This window comes from Hoplias malabaricus, unplaced genomic scaffold, assembly GCF_029633855.1.
Source record: "Hoplias malabaricus isolate fHopMal1 unplaced genomic scaffold, fHopMal1.hap1 scaffold_54, whole genome shotgun sequence".
Taxonomy (NCBI): Eukaryota; Metazoa; Chordata; class Actinopteri; order Characiformes; family Erythrinidae; genus Hoplias; species Hoplias malabaricus.
Window position 1 is genome coordinate 173,125 of NW_027101162.1, and position 20,029 is coordinate 193,153.

The following is a 20,029-nucleotide window of genomic DNA, read 5'->3' on the forward strand; positions in this document are numbered from 1 at the left end:
GCAAGAAAGCACACGCTTCCCTGACCGGGAATCGAACCCGGGCCGCGGCGGTGAGAGCGCCGAATGCTAGCCACTAGACCACCAGGGACACCGTTTTCAGCCACGTCTGAAAGGAAGGAGATAGGATTAAGTTCAGGGGCTAGGGCTAGGCTTTTGCCAGATGTACTCGTTCTACAATCATAGGAGAGCATCCGAGTCTGTCCTAAATGCACTTGTCAGTTTTCAGTCCAATTCTTTAGGCTAGCACCTTTGATAGCTCAGTTGGTAGAGCTGAGGACTGTAGTTGTTAATAAGGCGATCCTTAGGTCGCGGGTTCAAATCCGGCTAGAAGAAGACTTCTCTTTTCCCTCGCGCCACTGCCGGATATCATGGCCAGGTGCCTGCCTGCAGATGCGCTGGCATGCCAGAGTGCAATATGCTGAAGGCAGTGACGGATCATTTACATTGTTCCATTCAAATTTCTCAAACTTTACCTTGCCTCCCTAAAAGACTTGCAGACATGAAAGCATAAAGCCACGCTGGTGTGGGTGTGTGGAGGTGGTGAATGAGGCAGCAACGTGTCGTTTAGAAGTTTGGCAAAAAAGGAAGTAGCAGAAGGAGGACGCTTTACATTCCTTTAACCTACACAGCATGTGCGTGGGGGGCTTCCAGAGTCTTGTAGTGGACTTGGTGTGCAAGAAAGCACACGCTTCCTTGACCGGGAATCGAACCCGGGCCGCGGCAGTGAGAGCGCCGAATCCTAGCCACTAGACCACCAGGGACACCGTTTTCAGCCACGTCTGAAAGGAAGGAGATAGGATTAAGTTCAGGGGCTAGGGCTAGGCTTTTGCCAGACGTACTCGTTCTACAATCATAGGAGAGCATCCGAGTCTGTCCTAAATGCACTTGTCAGTTTTCAGTCCAACTCTTTAGGCTAGCACCTTTGATAGCTCAGTTGGTAGAGCTGAGGACTGTAGTTGTTAATAAGGCGATCCTTAGGTCGAGGGTTCAAATCCGGCTAGAAGAAGACTTTTCTTTTCCCTCGCGCCACTGCGGGATATCATGGCCAGGTGCCTGCCTGCAGATGCGCTGGCATGCCAGAGTGCAATCTGCTGAAGGCAGTGACGGATCATTTACACTGTTCCATTCAAATTTCTCAAACTTTATCTTGCCTCCCTAAAAGACTTGCAGACTTGAAAGCATAAAGCCACGCTGGTGTGGGTGTGTGGAGGTGGTGAATGAGGCAGCAACGTGTCGTTTAGAAGTTTGGCAAAAAAGGAAGTAGCAGAAGGAGGACGCTTTACATTCCTTTAACCTACACAGCATGTGCGTGGGGGGCTTCCAGAGTCTTGTAGTGGACTTGGTGTGCAAGAAAGCACACGCTTCCCTGACCGGGAATCGAACCCGGGCCGCGGCGGTGAGAGCACCGAATCCTAGCCACTAGACCACCAGGGACACCGTTTTCAGCCACGTCTGAAAGGAAGGAGATAGGATTAAGTTCAGGGGCTAGGGCTAGGCTTTTGCCAGACGTACTCGTTCTACAATCATAGGAGAGCATCCGAGTCTGTCCTAAATGCACTTGTCAGTTTTCATTCCAACTCTTTAAGCTAGCACCTTTGATAGCTCAGTTGGTAGAGCAGAGGACTGTAGTTGTTAATAAGGCGATCCTTAGGTCGCGGGTTCAAATCCGGCTCGAAGAAGACTTTTCTTTTCCCTCGCGCCACTGCGGGATATCATGGCCAGGTGCCTGCCTGCAGATGCGCTGGCATGCCAGAGTGCAATCTGCTGAAGGCAGTGACGGATCATTTACACTGTTCCATTCAAATTTCTCAAACTTTATCTTGCCTCCCTAAAAGACTTGCAGACTTGAAAGCATAAAGCCACGCTGGTGTGGGTGTGTGGAGGTGGTGAATGAGGCAGCAACGTGTCGTTTAGAAGTTTGGCAAAAAAGGAAGTAGCAGAAGGAGGACGCTTTACATTCCTTTAACCTACACAGCATGTGCGTGGGGGGCTTCCAGAGTCTTGTAGTGGACTTGGTGTGCAAGAAAGCACACGCTTCCCTGACCGGGAATCGAACCCGGGCCGCGGCGGTGAGTGCGCCGAATCCTAGCCACTAGACCACCAGGGACACCGTTTTCAGCCACCTCTGAAAGGAAGGAGATAGGATTAAGTTCAGGGGCTAGGGCTAGGCTTTTGCCAGACGTACTCGTTCTACAATCATAGGAGAGCATCCGAGTCTGTCCTAAATGCACTTGTCAGTTTTCAGTCCAACTCTTTAGGCTAGCACCTTTGATAGCTCAGTTGGTAGAGCTGAGGACTGTAGTTGTTAATAAGGCGATCCTTAGGTCGAGGGTTCAAATCCGGCTAGAAGAAGACTTTTCTTTTCCCTCGCGCCACTGCGGGATATCATGGCCAGGTGCCTGCCTGCAGATGCGCTGGCATGCCAGAGTGCAATCTGCTGAAGGCAGTGACGGATCATTTACACTGTTCCATTCAAATTTCTCAAACTTTATCTTGCCTCCCTAAAAGACTTGCAGACATGAAAGCATAAAGCCACGCTGGTGTGGGTGTGTGGAGGTGGTGAATGAGGCAGCAACGTGTCGTTTAGAAGTTTGGCAAAAAAGGAAGTAGCAGAAGGAGGACGCTTTACATTCCTTTAACCTACACAGCATGTGCGTGGGGGGCTTCCAGAGTCTTGTAGTGGACTTGGTGTGCAAGAAAGCACACGCTTCCCTGACCGGGAATCGAACCCGGGCCGCGGCGGTGAGAGCACCGAATCCTAGCCACTAGACCACCAGGGACACCGTTTTCAGCCACGTCTGAAAGGAAGGAGATAGGATTAAGTTCAGGGGCTAGGGCTAGGCTTTTGCCAGACGTACTCGTTCTACAATCATAGGAGAGCATCCGAGTCTGTCCTAAATGCACTTGTCAGTTTTCATTCCAACTCTTTAAGCTAGCACCTTTGATAGCTCAGTTGGTAGAGCAGAGGACTGTAGTTGTTAATAAGGCGATCCTTAGGTCGCGGGTTCAAATCCGGCTCGAAGAAGACTTTTCTTTTCCCTCGCGCCACTGCGGGATATCATGGCCAGGTGCCTGCCTGCAGATGCGCTGGCATGCCAGAGTGCAATCTGCTGAAGGCAGTGACGGATCATTTACACTGTTCCATTCAAATTTCTCAAACTTTATCTTGCCTCCCTAAAAGACTTGCAGACTTGAAAGCATAAAGCCACGCTGGTGTGGGTGTGTGGAGGTGGTGAATGAGGCAGCAACGTGTCGTTTAGAAGTTTGGCAAAAAAGGAAGTAGCAGAAGGAGGACGCTTTACATTCCTTTAACCTACACAGCATGTGCGTGGGGGGCTTCCAGAGTCTTGTAGTGGACTTGGTGTGCAAGAAAGCACACGCTTCCCTGACCGGGAATCGAACCCGGGCCGCGGCGGTGAGTGCGCCGAATCCTAGCCACTAGACCACCAGGGACACCGTTTTCAGCCACCTCTGAAAGGAAGGAGATAGGATTAAGTTCAGGGGCTAGGGCTAGGCTTTTGCCAGACGTACTCGTTCTACAATCATAGGAGAGCATCCGAGTCTGTCCTAAATGCACTTGTCAGTTTTCAGTCCAACTCTTTAGGCTAGCACCTTTGATAGCTCAGTTGGTAGAGCTGAGGACTGTAGTTGTTAATAAGGCGATCCTTAGGTCGAGGGTTCAAATCCGGCTAGAAGAAGACTTTTCTTTTCCCTCGCGCCACTGCGGGATATCATGGCCAGGTGCCTGCCTGCAGATGCGCTGGCATGCCAGAGTGCAATCTGCTGAAGGCAGTGACGGATCATTTACACTGTTCCATTCAAATTTCTCAAACTTTATCTTGCCTCCCTAAAAGACTTGCAGACATGAAAGCATAAAGCCACGCTGGTGTGGGTGTGTGGAGGTGGTGAATGAGGCAGCAACGTGTCGTTTAGAAGTTTGGCAAAAAAGGAAGTAGCAGAAGGAGGACGCTTTACATTCCTTTAACCTACACAGCATGTGGGTGGGGGGCTTCCAGAGTCTTGTAGTGGACTTGGTGTGCAAGAAAGCACACGCTTCCCTGACCGGGAATCGAACCCGGGCCACGGCGGTGAGAGCGCCGAATCCTAGCCACTAGACCACCAGGGACACCGTTTTCAGCCACGTCTGAAAGGAAGGAGATAGGATTAAGTTCAGGGGCTAGGACTAGGCTTTTGCCAGATGTACTCATTCTACAATCATAGGAGAGCATCCGAGTCTGTCCTAAATGCACTTGTCAGTTTTCAGTCCAACTCTGTAGGCTAGCACCTTTGATAGCTCAGTTGGTAGAGCAGAGGACTGTAGTTGTTAATAAGGCGATCCTTAGGTCGTGGGTTCAAATCCGGCTCGAAGAAGACTTTTCTTTTCCCTCGCGCCACTGCGGGATATCATGGCCAGGTGCCTGCCTGCAGATGCGCTGGCATGCCAGAGTGCAATCTGCTGAAGGCAGTGACGGATCATTTACATTGTTCCATTCAAATTTCTCAAACTTTACCTTGCCTCCCTAAAAGACTTGCAGACATGAAAGCATAAAGCCACGCTGGTGTGGGTGTGTGGAGGTGGTGAATGAGGCAGCAACGTGTCGTTTAGAAGTTTGGCAAAAAAGGAAGTAGCAGAAGGAGGACGCTTTACATTCCTTTAACCTACACAGCATGTGCGTGGGGGGCTTCCAGAGTCTTGTAGTGGACTTGGTGTGCAAGAAAGCACACGCTTCCTTGACCGGGAATCGAACCCGGGCCGCGGCAGTGAGAGCGCCGAATCCTAGCCACTAGACCACCAGGGACACCGTTTTCAGCCACGTCTGAAAGGAAGGAGATAGGATTAAGTTCAGGGGCTAGGGCTAGGCTTTTGCCAGACGTACTCGTTCTACAATCATAGGAGAGCATCCGAGTCTGTCCTAAATGCACTTGTCAGTTTTCAGTCCAACTCTTTAGGCTAGCACCTTTGATAGCTCAGTTGGTAGAGCTGAGGACTGTAGTTGTTAATAAGGCGATCCTTAGGTCGAGGGTTCAAATCCGGCTAGAAGAAGACTTTTCTTTTCCCTCGCGCCACTGCGGGATATCATGGCCAGGTGCCTGCCTGCAGATGCGCTGGCATGCCAGAGTGCAATCTGCTGAAGGCAGTGACGGATCATTTACACTGTTCCATTCAAATTTCTCAAACTTTATCTTGCCTCCCTAAAAGACTTGCAGACTTGAAAGCATAAAGCCACGCTGGTGTGGGTGTGTGGAGGTGGTGAATGAGGCAGCAACGTGTCGTTTAGAAGTTTGGCAAAAAAGGAAGTAGCAGAAGGAGGACGCTTTACATTCCTTTAACCTACACAGCATGTGCGTGGGGGGCTTCCAGAGTCTTGTAGTGGACTTGGTGTGCAAGAAAGCACACGCTTCCCTGACCGGGAATCGAACCCGGGCCGCGGCGGTGAGAGCACCGAATCCTAGCCACTAGACCACCAGGGACACCGTTTTCAGCCACGTCTGAAAGGAAGGAGATAGGATTAAGTTCAGGGGCTAGGGCTAGGCTTTTGCCAGACGTACTCGTTCTACAATCATAGGAGAGCATCCGAGTCTGTCCTAAATGCACTTGTCAGTTTTCATTCCAACTCTTTAAGCTAGCACCTTTGATAGCTCAGTTGGTAGAGCAGAGGACTGTAGTTGTTAATAAGGCGATCCTTAGGTCGCGGGTTCAAATCCGGCTCGAAGAAGACTTTTCTTTTCCCTCGCGCCACTGCGGGATATCATGGCCAGGTGCCTGCCTGCAGATGCGCTGGCATGCCAGAGTGCAATCTGCTGAAGGCAGTGACGGATCATTTACACTGTTCCATTCAAATTTCTCAAACTTTATCTTGCCTCCCTAAAAGACTTGCAGACTTGAAAGCATAAAGCCACGCTGGTGTGGGTGTGTGGAGGTGGTGAATGAGGCAGCAACGTGTCGTTTAGAAGTTTGGCAAAAAAGGAAGTAGCAGAAGGAGGACGCTTTACATTCCTTTAACCTACACAGCATGTGCGTGGGGGGCTTCCAGAGTCTTGTAGTGGACTTGGTGTGCAAGAAAGCACACGCTTCCCTGACCGGGAATCGAACCCGGGCCGCGGCGGTGAGTGCGCCGAATCCTAGCCACTAGACCACCAGGGACACCGTTTTCAGCCACCTCTGAAAGGAAGGAGATAGGATTAAGTTCAGGGGCTAGGGCTAGGCTTTTGCCAGACGTACTCGTTCTACAATCATAGGAGAGCATCCGAGTCTGTCCTAAATGCACTTGTCAGTTTTCAGTCCAACTCTTTAGGCTAGCACCTTTGATAGCTCAGTTGGTAGAGCTGAGGACTGTAGTTGTTAATAAGGCGATCCTTAGGTCGAGGGTTCAAATCCGGCTAGAAGAAGACTTTTCTTTTCCCTCGCGCCACTGCGGGATATCATGGCCAGGTGCCTGCCTGCAGATGCGCTGGCATGCCAGAGTGCAATCTGCTGAAGGCAGTGACGGATCATTTACACTGTTCCATTCAAATTTCTCAAACTTTATCTTGCCTCCCTAAAAGACTTGCAGACATGAAAGCATAAAGCCACGCTGGTGTGGGTGTGTGGAGGTGGTGAATGAGGCAGCAACGTGTCGTTTAGAAGTTTGGCAAAAAAGGAAGTAGCAGAAGGAGGACGCTTTACATTCCTTTAACCTACACAGCATGTGGGTGGGGGGCTTCCAGAGTCTTGTAGTGGACTTGGTGTGCAAGAAAGCACACGCTTCCCTGACCGGGAATCGAACCCGGGCCACGGCGGTGAGAGCGCCGAATCCTAGCCACTAGACCACCAGGGACACCGTTTTCAGCCACGTCTGAAAGGAAGGAGATAGGATTAAGTTCAGGGGCTAGGACTAGGCTTTTGCCAGATGTACTCATTCTACAATCATAGGAGAGCATCCGAGTCTGTCCTAAATGCACTTGTCAGTTTTCAGTCCAACTCTTTAGGCTAGCACCTTTGATAGCTCAGTTGGTAGAGCAGAGGACTGTAGTTGTTAATAAGGCGATCCTTAGGTCGCGGGTTCAAATCCGGCTCGAAGAAGACTTTTCTTTTCCCTCGCGCCACTGCGGGATATCATGGCCAGGTGCCTGCCTGCAGATGCGCTGGCATGCCAGAGTGCAATCTGCTGAAGGCAGTGACGGATCATTTACATTGTTCCATTCAAATTTCTCAAACTTTACCTTGCCTCCCTAAAAGACTTGCAGACATGAAAGCATAAAGCCACGCTGGTGTGGGTGTGTGGAGGTGGTGAATGAGGCAGCAACGTGTCGTTTAGAAGTTTGGCAAAAAAGGAAGTAGCAGAAGGAGGACGCTTTACATTCCTTTAACCTACACAGCATGTGGGTGGGGGGCTTCCAGAGTCTTGTAGTGGACTTGGTGTGCAAGAAAGCACACGCTTCCCTGACCGGGAATCGAACCCGGGCCGCGGCGGTGAGAGCGCCGAATGCTAGCCACTAGACCACCAGGGACACCGTTTTCAGCCACGTCTGAAAGGAAGGAGATAGGATTAAGTTCAGGGGCTAGGGCTAGGCTTTTGCCAGATGTACTCGTTCTACAATCATAGGAGAGCATCCGAGTCTGTCCTAAATGCACTTGTCAGTTTTCAGTCCAATTCTTTAGGCTAGCACCTTTGATAGCTCAGTTGGTAGAGCTGAGGACTGTAGTTGTTAATAAGGCGATCCTTAGGTCGCGGGTTCAAATCCGGCTAGAAGAAGACTTCTCTTTTCCCTCGCGCCACTGCCGGATATCATGGCCAGGTGCCTGCCTGCAGATGCGCTGGCATGCCAGAGTGCAATATGCTGAAGGCAGTGACGGATCATTTACACTGTTCCATTCAAATTTCTCAAACTTTATCTTGCCTCCCTAAAAGACTTGCAGACATGAAAGCATAAAGCCACGCTGGTGTGGGTGTGTGGAGGTGGTGAATGAGGCAGCAACGTGTCGTTTAGAAGTTTGGCAAAAAAGGAAGTAGCAGAAGGAGGACGCTTTACATTCCTTTAACCTACACAGCATGTGGGTGGGGGGCTTCCAGAGTCTTGTAGTGGACTTGGTGTGCAAGAAAGCACACGCTTCCCTGACCGGGAATCGAACCCGGGCCGCGGCGGTGAGAGCGCCGAATCCTAGCCACTAGACCACCAGGGACACCGTTTTCAGCCACGTCTGAAAGGAAGGAGATAGGATTAAGTTCAGGGGCTAGGGCTAGGCTTTTGCCAGATGTACTCGTTCTACAATCATAGGAGAGCATCCGAGTCTGTCCTAAATGCATTTGTCAGTTTTCAGTCCAACTCTTTAGGCTAGCACCTTTGATAGCTCAGTTGGTAGAGCGGAGGACTGTAGTTGTTAATAAGGCGATCCTTAGGTCGCGGGTTCAAATCCGGCTCGAAGAAGACTTTTCTTTTCCCTCGCGCCACTGCCGGATATCATGGCCAGGTGCCTGCCTGCAGATGCGCTGGCATGCCAGAGTGCAATATGCTGAAGGCAGTGACGGATCATTTACACTGTTCCATTCAAATTTCTCAAACTTTATCTTGCCTCCCTAAAAGACTTGCAGACTTGAAAGCATAAAGCCACGCTGGTGTGGGTGTGTGGAGGTGGTGAATGAGGCAGCAACGTGTCGTTTAGAAGTTTGGCAAAAAAGGAAGTAGCAGAAGGAGGACGCTTTACATTCCTTTAACCTACACAACATGTGGGTGGGGGGCTTCCAGAGTCTTGTAGTGGACTTGGTGTGCAAGAAAGCACACGCTTCCCTGACCAGGAATTGAACCCGGGCCGCGGCGGTGAGAGCGCCGAATCCTAGCCACTAGACCACCAGGGACACTGTTTTCAGCCACGTCTGAAAGGAAGGAGATAGGATTAAGTTCAGGGGCTAGGGCTAGGCTTTTGCCAGATGTACTCGTTCTACAATCATAGGAGAGCATTCGAGTCTGTCCTAAATGCACTTGTCAGTTTTCAGTCCAACTCTTTAGGCTAGCACCTTTGATAGCTCAGTTGGTAGAGCAGAGGACTGTAGTTGTTAATAAGGCAATCCTTAGGTCGCGGGTTCAAATCCGGCTCGAAGAAGACTTCTCTTTTCCCTCGCGCCACTGCGGGATATCATGGCCAGGTGCCTGCCTGCAGATGCGCTGGCATGCCAGAGTGCAATATGCTGAAGGCAGTGACGGATTATTTACACTGTTCCATTCAAATTTCTCAAACTTTATCTTGCCTCCCTAAAAGACTTGCAGACTTGAAAGCATAAAGCCACACTGGTGTGGGTGTGTGGAGGTGGTGAATGAGGCAGCAACGTGTCGTTTAGAAGTTTGGCAAAAAAGGAAGTAGCAGAAGGAGGACGCTTTACATTCCTTTAACCTACACAGCATGTGGGTGGGGGGCTTCCAGAGTCTTGTAGTGGACTTGGTGTGCAAGAAAGCACACGCTTCCCTGACTGGGAATCGAACCCGGGCCGCGGCAGTGAGAGCGCCGAATCCTAGCCACTAGACCACCAGGGACACCGTTTTCAGCCACGTCTGAAAGGAAGGAGATAGGATTAAGTTCAGGGGCTAGGGCTAGGCTTTTGCCAGATGTACTCGTTCTACAATCATAGGAGAGCATCCGAGTCTGTCCTAAATGCACTTGTCAGTTTTCAGTCCAACTCTTTAGGCTAGCACCTTTGATAGCTCAGTTGGTAGAGCAGAGGACTGTAGTTGTTAATAAGGCGATCCTTAGGTTGCGGGTTCAAATCCGGCTCGAAGAAGACTTCTCTTTTCCCTCGCGCCACTGCCGGATATCATGGCCAGGTGCCTGCCTGCAGATGCGCTGGCATGCCAGAGTGCAATATGCTGAAGGCAGTGACGGATCATTTACACTGTTCCATTCAAATTTCTCAAACTTTATCTTGCCTCCCTAAAAGACTTGCAGACTTGAAAGCATAAAGCCACGCTGGTGTGGGTGTGTGGAGGTGGTGAATGAGGCAGCAACGTGTCGTTTAGAAGTTTGGCAAAAAAGGAAGTAGCAGAAGGAGGACGCTTTACATTCCTTTAACCTACACAGCATGTGGGTGGGGGGCTTCCAGAGTCTTGTAGTGGACTTGGTGTGCAAGAAAGCACACGCTTCCCTGACTGGGAATCGAACCCGGGCCGCGGCAGTGAGAGCGCCGAATCCTAGCCACTAGACCACCAGGGACACCGTTTTCAGCCACGTCTGAAAGGAAGGAGATAGGATTAAGTTCAGGGGCTAGGGCTAGGCTTTTGCCAGATGTACTCGTTCTACAATCATAGGAGAGCATCCGAGTCTGTCCTAAATGCACTTGTCAGTTTTCAGTCCAACTCTTTAGGCTAGCACCTTTGATAGCTCAGTTGGTAGAGCAGAGGACTGTAGTTGTTAATAAGGCGATCCTTAGGTCGCGGGTTCAAATCCGGCTCGAAGAAGACTTCTCTTTTCCCTCGCGCCACTGCCGGATATCATGGCCAGGTGCCTGCCTGCAGATGCGCTGGCATGCCAGAGTGCAATATGCTGAAGGCAGTGACGGATCATTTACACTGTTCCATTCAAATTTCTCAAACTTTATCTTGCCTCCCTAAAAGACTTGCAGACTTGAAAGCATAAAGCCACGCTGGTGTGGGTGTGTGGAGGTGGTGAATGAGGCAGCAACGTGTCGTTTAGAAGTTTGGCAAAAAAGGAAGTAGCAGAAGGAGGACGCTTTACATTCCTTTAACCTACACAGCATGTGGGTGGGGGGCTTCCAGAGTCTTGTAGTGGACTTGGTGTGCAAGAAAGCACACGCTTCCCTGACCGGGAATCGAACCCGGGCCGCGGCGGTGAGAGCGCCGAATCCTAGCCACTAGACCACCAGGGACACCGTTTTCAGCCCCGTCTGAAAGGAAGGAGATAGGATTAAGTTCAGGGGCTAGGGCTAGGCTTTTGCCAGATGTACTCGTTCTACAATCATAGGAGAGCATCCGAGTCTGTCCTAAATGCACTTGTCAGTTTTCAGTCCAACTCTTTAGGCTAGCACCTTTGATAGCTCAGTTGGTAGAGCAGAGGACTGTAGTTATTAATAAGGCGATCCTTAGGTCGCGGGTTCAAATCCGGCTCGAAGAAGACTTTTCTTTTCCCTCGCGCCACTGCGGGATATCATGGCCAGGTGCCTGCCTGCAGATGCGCTGGCATGCCAGAGTGCAATCTGCTGAAGGCAGTGACGGATCATTTACACTGTTCCATTCAAATTTCTCAAACTTTATCTTGCCTCCCTAAAAGACTTGCAGACATGAAAGCATAAAGCCACGCTGGTGTGGGTGTGTGGAGGTGGTGAATGAGGCAGCAACGTGTCGTTTAGAAGTTTGGCAAAAAAGGAAGTAGCAGAAGGAGGACGCTTTACATTCCTTTAACCTACACAGCATGTGGGTGGGGGGCTTCCAGAGTCTTGTAGTGGACTTGGTGTGCAAGAAAGCACACGCTTCCCTGACCGGGAATCGAACCCGGGCCGCGACGGTAAGCGCCGAATCCTAGCCACTAGACCACCAGGGACACCGTTTTCAGCCCCGTCTGAAAGGAAGGAGATAGGATTAAGTTCAGGGGCTAGGGCTAGGCTTTTGCCAGATGTACTCGTTCTACAATCATAGGAGAGCATCCGAGTCTGTCCTAAATGCACTTGTCAGTTTTCAGTCCAACTCTTTAGGCTAGCACCTTTGATAGCTCGGTTGGTAGAGCTGAGGACTGTAGTTGTTAATAAAGCGATCCTTAGGTCGCGGGTTCAAATCCGGCTAGAAGAAGACTTCTCTTTTCCCTCGCGCCACTGCCGGATATCATGGCCAGGTGCCTGCCTGCAGATGCGCTGGCATGCCAGAGTGCAATATGCTGAAGGCAGTGACGGATCATTTACACTGTTCCATTCAAATTTCTCAAACTTTATCTTGCCTCCCTAAAAGACTTGCAGACTTGAAAGCATAAAGCCACGCTGGTGTGGGTGTGTGGAGGTGGTGAATGAGGCAGCAACGTGTCGTTTAGAAGTTTGGCAAAAAAGGAAGTAGCAGAAGGAGGACGCTTTACATTCCTTTAACCTACACAACATGTGGGTGGGGGGCTTCCAGAGTCTTGTAGTGGACTTGGTGTGCAAGAAAGCACACGCTTCCCTGACCGGGAATCGAACCCGGGCCGCGGCGGTGAGAGCGCCGAATCCTAGCCACTAGACCACCAGGGACACCGTTTTCAGCCACGTCTGAAAGGAAGGAGATAGGATTAAGTTCAGGGGCTAGGGCTAGGCTTTTGCCAGATGTACTCGTTCTACAATCATAGGAGAGCATCCGAGTCTGTCCTAAATGCACTTGTCAGTTTTCAGTCCAACTCTTTAGGCTAGCACCTTTGATAGCTCAGTTGGTAGAGCAGAGGACTGTAGTTGTTAATAAGGCGATCCTTAGGTCGCGGGTTCAAATCCGGCTCGAAGAAGACTTCTCTTTTCCCTCGCGCCACTGCCGGATATCATGGCCAGGTGCCTGCCTGCAGATGCGCTGGCATGCCAGAGTGCAATATGCTGAAGGCAGTGACGGATCATTTACACTGTTCCATTCAAATTTCTCAAACTTTATCTTGCCTCCCTAAAAGACTTGCAGACTTGAAAGCATAAAGTCACGCTGGTGTGGGTGTGTGGAGGTGGTGAATGAGGCAGCAACGTGTCGTTTAGAAGTTTGGCAAAAAAGGAAGTAGCAGAAGGAGGACGCTTTACATTCCTTTAACCTACACAGCATGTGGGTGGGGGGCTTCCAGAGTCTTGTAGTGGACTTGGTGTGCAAGAAAGCACACGCTTCCCTGACCGGGAATCGAACCCGGGCCGCGGCAGTGAGAGCGCCGAATCCTAGCCACTAGACCACCAGGGACACCGTTTTCAGCCCCGTCTGAAAGGAAGGAGATAGGATTAAGTTCAGGGGCTAGGGCTAGGCTTTTGCCAGATGTACTCGTTCTACAATCATAGGAGAGCATCCGAGTCTGTCCTAAATGCACTTGTCAGTTTTCAGTCCAACTCTTTAGGCTAGCACCTTTGATAGCTCAGTTGGTAGAGCAGAGGACTGTAGTTGTTAATAAGGCGATCCTTAGGTCGCGGGTTCAAATCCGGCTAGAAGAAGACTTTTCTTTTCCCTCGCGCCACTGCGGGATATCATGGCCAGGTGCCTGCCTGCAGATGCGCTGGCATGCCAGAGTGCAATCTGCTGAAGGCAGTGACGGATCATTTACACTGTTCCATTCAAATTTCTCAAACTTTATCTTGCCTCCCTAAAAGACTTGCAGACTTGAAAGCATAAAGCCACGCTGGTGTGGGTGTGTGGAGGTGGTGAATGAGGCAGCAACGTGTCGTTTAGAAGTTTGGCAAAAAAGGAAGTAGCAGAAGGAGGACGCTTTACATTCCTTTAACCTACACAGCATGTGGGTGGGGGGCTTCCAGAGTCTTGTAGTGGACTTGGTGTGCAAGAAAGCACACGCTTCCCTGACCGGGAATCGAACCCGGGCCGCGACGGTAAGCGCCGAATCCTAGCCACTAGACCACCAGGGACACCGTTTTCAGCCCCGTCTGAAAGGAAGGAGATAGGATTAAGTTCAGGGGCTAGGGCTAGGCTTTTGCCAGATGTACTCGTTCTACAATCATAGGAGAGCATCCGAGTCTGTCCTAAATGCACTTGTCAGTTTTCAGTCCAACTCTTTAGGCTAGCACCTTTGATAGCTCGGTTGGTAGAGCTGAGGACTGTAGTTGTTAATAAAGCGATCCTTAGGTCGCGGGTTCAAATCCGGCTAGAAGAAGACTTCTCTTTTCCCTCGCGCCACTGCCGGATATCATGGCCAGGTGCCTGCCTGCAGATGCGCTGGCATGCCAGAGTGCAATATGCTGAAGGCAGTGACGGATCATTTACACTGTTCCATTCAAATTTCTCAAACTTTATCTTGCCTCCCTAAAAGACTTGCAGACTTGAAAGCATAAAGCCACGCTGGTGTGGGTGTGTGGAGGTGGTGAATGAGGCAGCAACGTGTCGTTTAGAAGTTTGGCAAAAAAGGAAGTAGCAGAAGGAGGACGCTTTACATTCCTTTAACCTACACAACATGTGGGTGGGGGGCTTCCAGAGTCTTGTAGTGGACTTGGTGTGCAAGAAAGCACACGCTTCCCTGACCGGGAATCGAACCCGGGCCGCGGCGGTGAGAGCGCCGAATCCTAGCCACTAGACCACCAGGGACACCGTTTTCAGCCACGTCTGAAAGGAAGGAGATAGGATTAAGTTCAGGGGCTAGGGCTAGGCTTTTGCCAGATGTACTCGTTCTACAATCATAGGAGAGCATCCGAGTCTGTCCTAAATGCACTTGTCAGTTTTCAGTCCAACTCTTTAGGCTAGCACCTTTGATAGCTCAGTTGGTAGAGCAGAGGACTGTAGTTGTTAATAAGGCGATCCTTAGGTCGCGGGTTCAAATCCGGCTCGAAGAAGACTTCTCTTTTCCCTCGCGCCACTGCCGGATATCATGGCCAGGTGCCTGCCTGCAGATGCGCTGGCATGCCAGAGTGCAATATGCTGAAGGCAGTGACGGATCATTTACACTGTTCCATTCAAATTTCTCAAACTTTATCTTGCCTCCCTAAAAGACTTGCAGACTTGAAAGCATAAAGTCACGCTGGTGTGGGTGTGTGGAGGTGGTGAATGAGGCAGCAACGTGTCGTTTAGAAGTTTGGCAAAAAAGGAAGTAGCAGAAGGAGGACGCTTTACATTCCTTTAACCTACACAGCATGTGGGTGGGGGGCTTCCAGAGTCTTGTAGTGGACTTGGTGTGCAAGAAAGCACACGCTTCCCTGACCGGGAATCGAACCCGGGCCGCGGCAGTGAGAGCGCCGAATCCTAGCCACTAGACCACCAGGGACACCGTTTTCAGCCCCGTCTGAAAGGAAGGAGATAGGATTAAGTTCAGGGGCTAGGGCTAGGCTTTTGCCAGATGTACTCGTTCTACAATCATAGGAGAGCATCCGAGTCTGTCCTAAATGCACTTGTCAGTTTTCAGTCCAACTCTTTAGGCTAGCACCTTTGATAGCTCAGTTGGTAGAGCAGAGGACTGTAGTTGTTAATAAGGCGATCCTTAGGTCGCGGGTTCAAATCCGGCTAGAAGAAGACTTTTCTTTTCCCTCGCGCCACTGCGGGATATCATGGCCAGGTGCCTGCCTGCAGATGCGCTGGCATGCCAGAGTGCAATCTGCTGAAGGCAGTGACGGATCATTTACACTGTTCCATTCAAATTTCTCAAACTTTATCTTGCCTCCCTAAAAGACTTGCAGACTTGAAAGCATAAAGCCACGCTGGTGTGGGTGTGTGGAGGTGGTGAATGAGGCAGCAACGTGTCGTTTAGAAGTTTGGCAAAAAAGGAAGTAGCAGAAGGAGGACGCTTTACATTCCTTTAACCTACACAGCATGTGCGTGGGGGGCTTCCAGAGTCTTGTAGTGGACTTGGTGTGCAAGAAAGCACACGCTTCCTTGACCGGGAATCGAACCCGGGCCGTGACGGTAAGCGCCGAATCCTAGCCACTAGACCACCAGGGACACCGTTTTCAGCCCCGTCTGAAAGGAAGGAGATAGGATTAAGTTCAGGGGCTAGGGCTAGGCTTTTGCCAGATGTACTCGTTCTACAATCATAGGAGAGCATCCGAGTCTGTCCTAAATGCACTTGTCAGTTTTCAGTCCAACTCTTTAGGCTAGCACCTTTGATAGCTCGGTTGGTAGAGCTGAGGACTGTAGTTGTTAATAAAGCGATCCTTAGGTCGCGGGTTCAAATCCGGCTAGAAGAAGACTTCTCTTTTCCCTCGCGCCACTGCCGGATATCATGGCCAGGTGCCTGCCTGCAGATGCGCTGGCATGCCAGAGTGCAATATGCTGAAGGCAGTGACGGATCATTTACACTGTTCCATTCAAATTTCTCAAACTTTATCTTGCCTCCCTAAAAGACTTGCAGACTTGAAAGCATAAAGCCACGCTGGTGTGGGTGTGTGGAGGTGGTGAATGAGGCAGCAACGTGTCGTTTAGAAGTTTGGCAAAAAAGGAAGTAGCAGAAGGAGGACGCTTTACATTCCTTTAACCTACACAGCATGTGGGTGGGGGGCTTCCAGAGTCTTGTAGTGGACTTGGTGTGCAAGAAAGCACACGCTTCCCTGACCGGGAATCGAACCCGGGCCGCGGCAGTGAGAGCGCCGAATCCTAGCCACTAGACCACCAGGGACACCGTTTTCAGCCCCGTCTGAAAGGAAGGAGATAGGATTAAGTTCAGGGGCTAGGGCTAGGCTTTTGCCAGATGTACTCGTTCTACAATCATAGGAGAGCATCCGAGTCTGTCCTAAATGCACTTGTCAGTTTTCAGTCCAACTCTTTAGGCTAGCACCTTTGATAGCTCAGTTGGTAGAGCAGAGGACTGTAGTTGTTAATAAGGCGATCCTTAGGTCGCGGGTTCAAATCCGGCTCGAAGAAGACTTTTCTTTTCCCTCGCGCCACTGCGGGATATCATGGCCAGGTGCCTGCCTGCAGATGCGCTGGCATGCCAGAGTGCAATCTGCTGAAGGCAGTGACGGATCATTTACACTGTTCCATTCAAATTTCTCAAACTTTATCTTGCCTCCCTAAAAGACTTGCAGACTTGAAAGCATAAAGCCACGCTGGTGTGGGTGTGTGGAGGTGGTGAATGAGGCAGCAACGTGTCGTTTAGAAGTTTGGCAAAAAAGGAAGTAGCAGAAGGAGGACGCTTTACATTCCTTTAACCTACACAGCATGTGCGTGGGGGGCTTCCAGAGTCTTGTAGTGGACTTGGTGTGCAAGAAAGCACACGCTTCCTTGACCGGGAATCGAACCCGGGCCGTGACGGTAAGCGCCGAATCCTAGCCACTAGACCACCAGGGACACCGTTTTCAGCCCCGTCTGAAAGGAAGGAGATAGGATTAAGTTCAGGGGCTAGGGCTAGGCTTTTGCCAGATGTACTCGTTCTACAATCATAGGAGAGCATCCGAGTCTGTCCTAAATGCACTTGTCAGTTTTCAGTCCAACTCTTTAGGCTAGCACCTTTGATAGCTCGGTTGGTAGAGCTGAGGACTGTAGTTGTTAATAAAGCGATCCTTAGGTCGCGGGTTCAAATCCGGCTAGAAGAAGACTTCTCTTTTCCCTCGCGCCACTGCCGGATATCATGGCCAGGTGCCTGCCTGCAGATGCGCTGGCATGCCAGAGTGCAATATGCTGAAGGCAGTGACGGATCATTTACACTGTTCCATTCAAATTTCTCAAACTTTATCTTGCCTCCCTAAAAGACTTGCAGACTTGAAAGCATAAAGCCACGCTGGTGTGGGTGTGTGGAGGTGGTGAATGAGGCAGCAACGTGTCGTTTAGAAGTTTGGCAAAAAAGGAAGTAGCAGAAGGAGGACGCTTTACATTCCTTTAACCTACACAACATGTGGGTGGGGGGCTTCCAGAGTCTTGTAGTGGACTTGGTGTGCAAGAAAGCACACGCTTCCCTGACCGGGAATCGAACCCGGGCCGCGGCGGTGAGAGCACCGAATCCTAGCCACTAGACCACCAGGGACACCGTTTTCAGCCACGTCTGAAAGGAAGGAGATAGGATTAAGTTCAGGGGCTAGGGCTAGGCTTTTGCCAGATGTACTCGTTCTACAATCATAGGAGAGCATCCGAGTCTGTCCTAAATGCACTTGTCAGTTTTCAGTCCAACTCTTTAGGCTAGCACCTTTGATAGCTCAGTTGGTAGAGCAGAGGACTGTAGTTGTTAATAAGGCGATCCTTAGGTCGCGGGTTCAAATCTGGCTCGAAGAAGACTTCTCTTTTCCCTCGCGCCACTGCCGGATATCATGGCCAGGTGCCTGCCTGCAGATGCGCTGGCATGCCAGAGTGCAATATGCTGAAGGCAGTGACGGATCATTTACACTGTTCCATTCAAATTTCTCAAACTTTATCTTGCCTCCCTAAAAGACTTGCAGACTTGAAAGCATAAAGCCACGCTGGTGTGGGTGTGTGGAGGTGGTGAATGAGGCAGCAACGTGTCGTTTAGAAGTTTGGCAAAAAAGGAAGTAGCAGAAGGAGGACGCTTTACATTCCTTTAACCTACACAGCATGTGGGTGGGGGGCTTCCAGAGTCTTGTAGTGGACTTGGTGTGCAAGAAAGCACACGCTTCCCTGACCGGGAATCGAACCCGGGCCGCGGCAGTGAGAGCGCCGAATCCTAGCCACTAGACCACCAGGGACACCGTTTTCAGCCCCGTCTGAAAGGAAGGAGATAGGATTAAGTTCAGGGGCTAGGGCTAGGCTTTTGCCAGATGTACTCGTTCTACAATCATAGGAGAGCATCCGAGTCTGTCCTAAATGCACTTGTCAGTTTTCAGTCCAACTCTTTAGGCTAGCACCTTTGATAGCTCAGTTGGTAGAGCAGAGGACTGTAGTTGTTAATAAGGCGATCCTTAGGTCGCGGGTTCAAATCCGGCTCGAAGAAGACTTTTCTTTTCCCTCGCGCCACTGCGGGATATCATGGCCAGGTGCCTGCCTGCAGATGCGCTGGCATGCCAGAGTGCAATCTGCTGAAGGCAGTGACGGATCATTTACACTGTTCCATTCAAATTTCTCAAACTTTATCTTGCCTCCCTAAAAGACTTGCAGACTTGAAAGCATAAAGCCACGCTGGTGTGGGTGTGTGGAGGTGGTGAATGAGGCAGCAACGTGTCGTTTAGAAGTTTGGCAAAAAAGGAAGTAGCAGAAGGAGGACGCTTTACATTCCTTTAACCTACACAGCATGTGCGTGGGGGGCTTCCAGAGTCTTGTAGTGGACTTGGTGTGCAAGAAAGCACACGCTTCCTTGACCGGGAATCGAACCCGGGCCGCGGCAGTGAGAGCGCCGAATCCTAGCCACTAGACCACCAGGGACACCGTTTTCAGCCACGTCTGAAAGGAAGGAGATAGGATTAAGTTCAGGGGCTAGGGCTAGGCTTTTGCCAGACGTACTCGTTCTACAATCATAGGAGAGCATCCGAGTCTGTCCTAAATGCACTTGTCAGTTTTCAGTCCAACTCTTTAGGCTAGCACCTTTGATAGCTCAGTTGGTAGAGCTGAGGACTGTAGTTGTTAATAAGGCGATCCTTAGGTCGAGGGTTCAAATCCGGCTAGAAGAAGACTTTTCTTTTCCCTCGCGCCACTGCGGGATATCATGGCCAGGTGCCTGCCTGCAGATGCGCTGGCATGCCAGAGTGCAATCTGCTGAAGGCAGTGACGGATCATTTACACTGTTCCATTCAAATTTCTCAAACTTTATCTTGCCTCCCTAAAAGACTTGCAGACTTGAAAGCATAAAGCCACGCTGGTGTGGGTGTGTGGAGGTGGTGAATGAGGCAGCAACGTGTCGTTTAGAAGTTTGGCAAAAAAGGAAGTAGCAGAAGGAGGACGCTTTACATTCCTTTAACCTACACAGCATGTGCGTGGGGGGCTTCCAGAGTCTTGTAGTGGACTTGGTGTGCAAGAAAGCACACGCTTCCCTGACCGGGAATCGAACCCGGGCCGCGGCGGTGAGAGCACCGAATCCTAGCCACTAGACCACCAGGGACACCGTTTTCAGCCACGTCTGAAAGGAAGGAGATAGGATTAAGTTCAGGGGCTAGGGCTAGGCTTTTGCCAGACGTACTCGTTCTACAATCATAGGAGAGCATCCGAGTCTGTCCTAAATGCACTTGTCAGTTTTCATTCCAACTCTTTAAGCTAGCACCTTTGATAGCTCAGTTGGTAGAGCAGAGGACTGTAGTTGTTAATAAGGCGATCCTTAGGTCGCGGGTTCAAATCCGGCTCGAAGAAGACTTTTCTTTTCCCTCGCGCCACTGCGGGATATCATGGCCAGGTGCCTGCCTGCAGATGCGCTGGCATGCCAGAGTGCAATCTGCTGAAGGCAGTGACGGATCATTTACACTGTTCCATTCAAATTTCTCAAACTTTATCTTGCCTCCCTAAAAGACTTGCAGACTTGAAAGCATAAAGCCACGCT

The 20,029-nt window shown here is 50.5% G+C and overlaps 11 non-coding genes across 11 annotated transcripts; all 11 read right to left on the bottom strand.

Moving 5' to 3' along the window:
- Positions 1 to 1,362: 1,362 nt before the first annotated feature.
- Positions 1,363 to 1,434, bottom strand: trnae-cuc (transfer RNA glutamic acid (anticodon CUC)). The gene has a single exon. It is a non-coding gene; the product is annotated as a tRNA-Glu (tRNA).
- Positions 1,435 to 2,708: 1,274 nt separating this feature from the next.
- Positions 2,709 to 2,780, bottom strand: trnae-cuc (transfer RNA glutamic acid (anticodon CUC)). Its single transcript has one exon. It is a non-coding gene; the product is annotated as a tRNA-Glu (tRNA).
- Positions 2,781 to 4,054: 1,274 nt separating this feature from the next.
- On the bottom strand, positions 4,055 to 4,126 carry trnae-cuc (transfer RNA glutamic acid (anticodon CUC)). The gene has a single exon. It is a non-coding gene; the product is annotated as a tRNA-Glu (tRNA).
- A 1,274-nt stretch (positions 4,127 to 5,400) lies between these two features.
- On the bottom strand, positions 5,401 to 5,472 carry trnae-cuc (transfer RNA glutamic acid (anticodon CUC)). Its single transcript has one exon. It is a non-coding gene; the product is annotated as a tRNA-Glu (tRNA).
- Positions 5,473 to 6,746: 1,274 nt separating this feature from the next.
- On the bottom strand, positions 6,747 to 6,818 carry trnae-cuc (transfer RNA glutamic acid (anticodon CUC)). The gene has a single exon. It is a non-coding gene; the product is annotated as a tRNA-Glu (tRNA).
- A 1,274-nt stretch (positions 6,819 to 8,092) lies between these two features.
- trnae-cuc (transfer RNA glutamic acid (anticodon CUC)) lies at positions 8,093 to 8,164 on the bottom strand. Its single transcript has one exon. It is a non-coding gene; the product is annotated as a tRNA-Glu (tRNA).
- A 2,620-nt stretch (positions 8,165 to 10,784) lies between these two features.
- On the bottom strand, positions 10,785 to 10,856 carry trnae-cuc (transfer RNA glutamic acid (anticodon CUC)). Its single transcript has one exon. It is a non-coding gene; the product is annotated as a tRNA-Glu (tRNA).
- A 1,272-nt stretch (positions 10,857 to 12,128) lies between these two features.
- trnae-cuc (transfer RNA glutamic acid (anticodon CUC)) lies at positions 12,129 to 12,200 on the bottom strand. The gene has a single exon. It is a non-coding gene; the product is annotated as a tRNA-Glu (tRNA).
- A 1,945-nt stretch (positions 12,201 to 14,145) lies between these two features.
- Positions 14,146 to 14,217, bottom strand: trnae-cuc (transfer RNA glutamic acid (anticodon CUC)). Its single transcript has one exon. It is a non-coding gene; the product is annotated as a tRNA-Glu (tRNA).
- Positions 14,218 to 17,506: 3,289 nt separating this feature from the next.
- Positions 17,507 to 17,578, bottom strand: trnae-cuc (transfer RNA glutamic acid (anticodon CUC)). Its single transcript has one exon. It is a non-coding gene; the product is annotated as a tRNA-Glu (tRNA).
- A 1,947-nt stretch (positions 17,579 to 19,525) lies between these two features.
- Positions 19,526 to 19,597, bottom strand: trnae-cuc (transfer RNA glutamic acid (anticodon CUC)). The gene has a single exon. It is a non-coding gene; the product is annotated as a tRNA-Glu (tRNA).
- Positions 19,598 to 20,029: the final 432 nt, after the last annotated feature.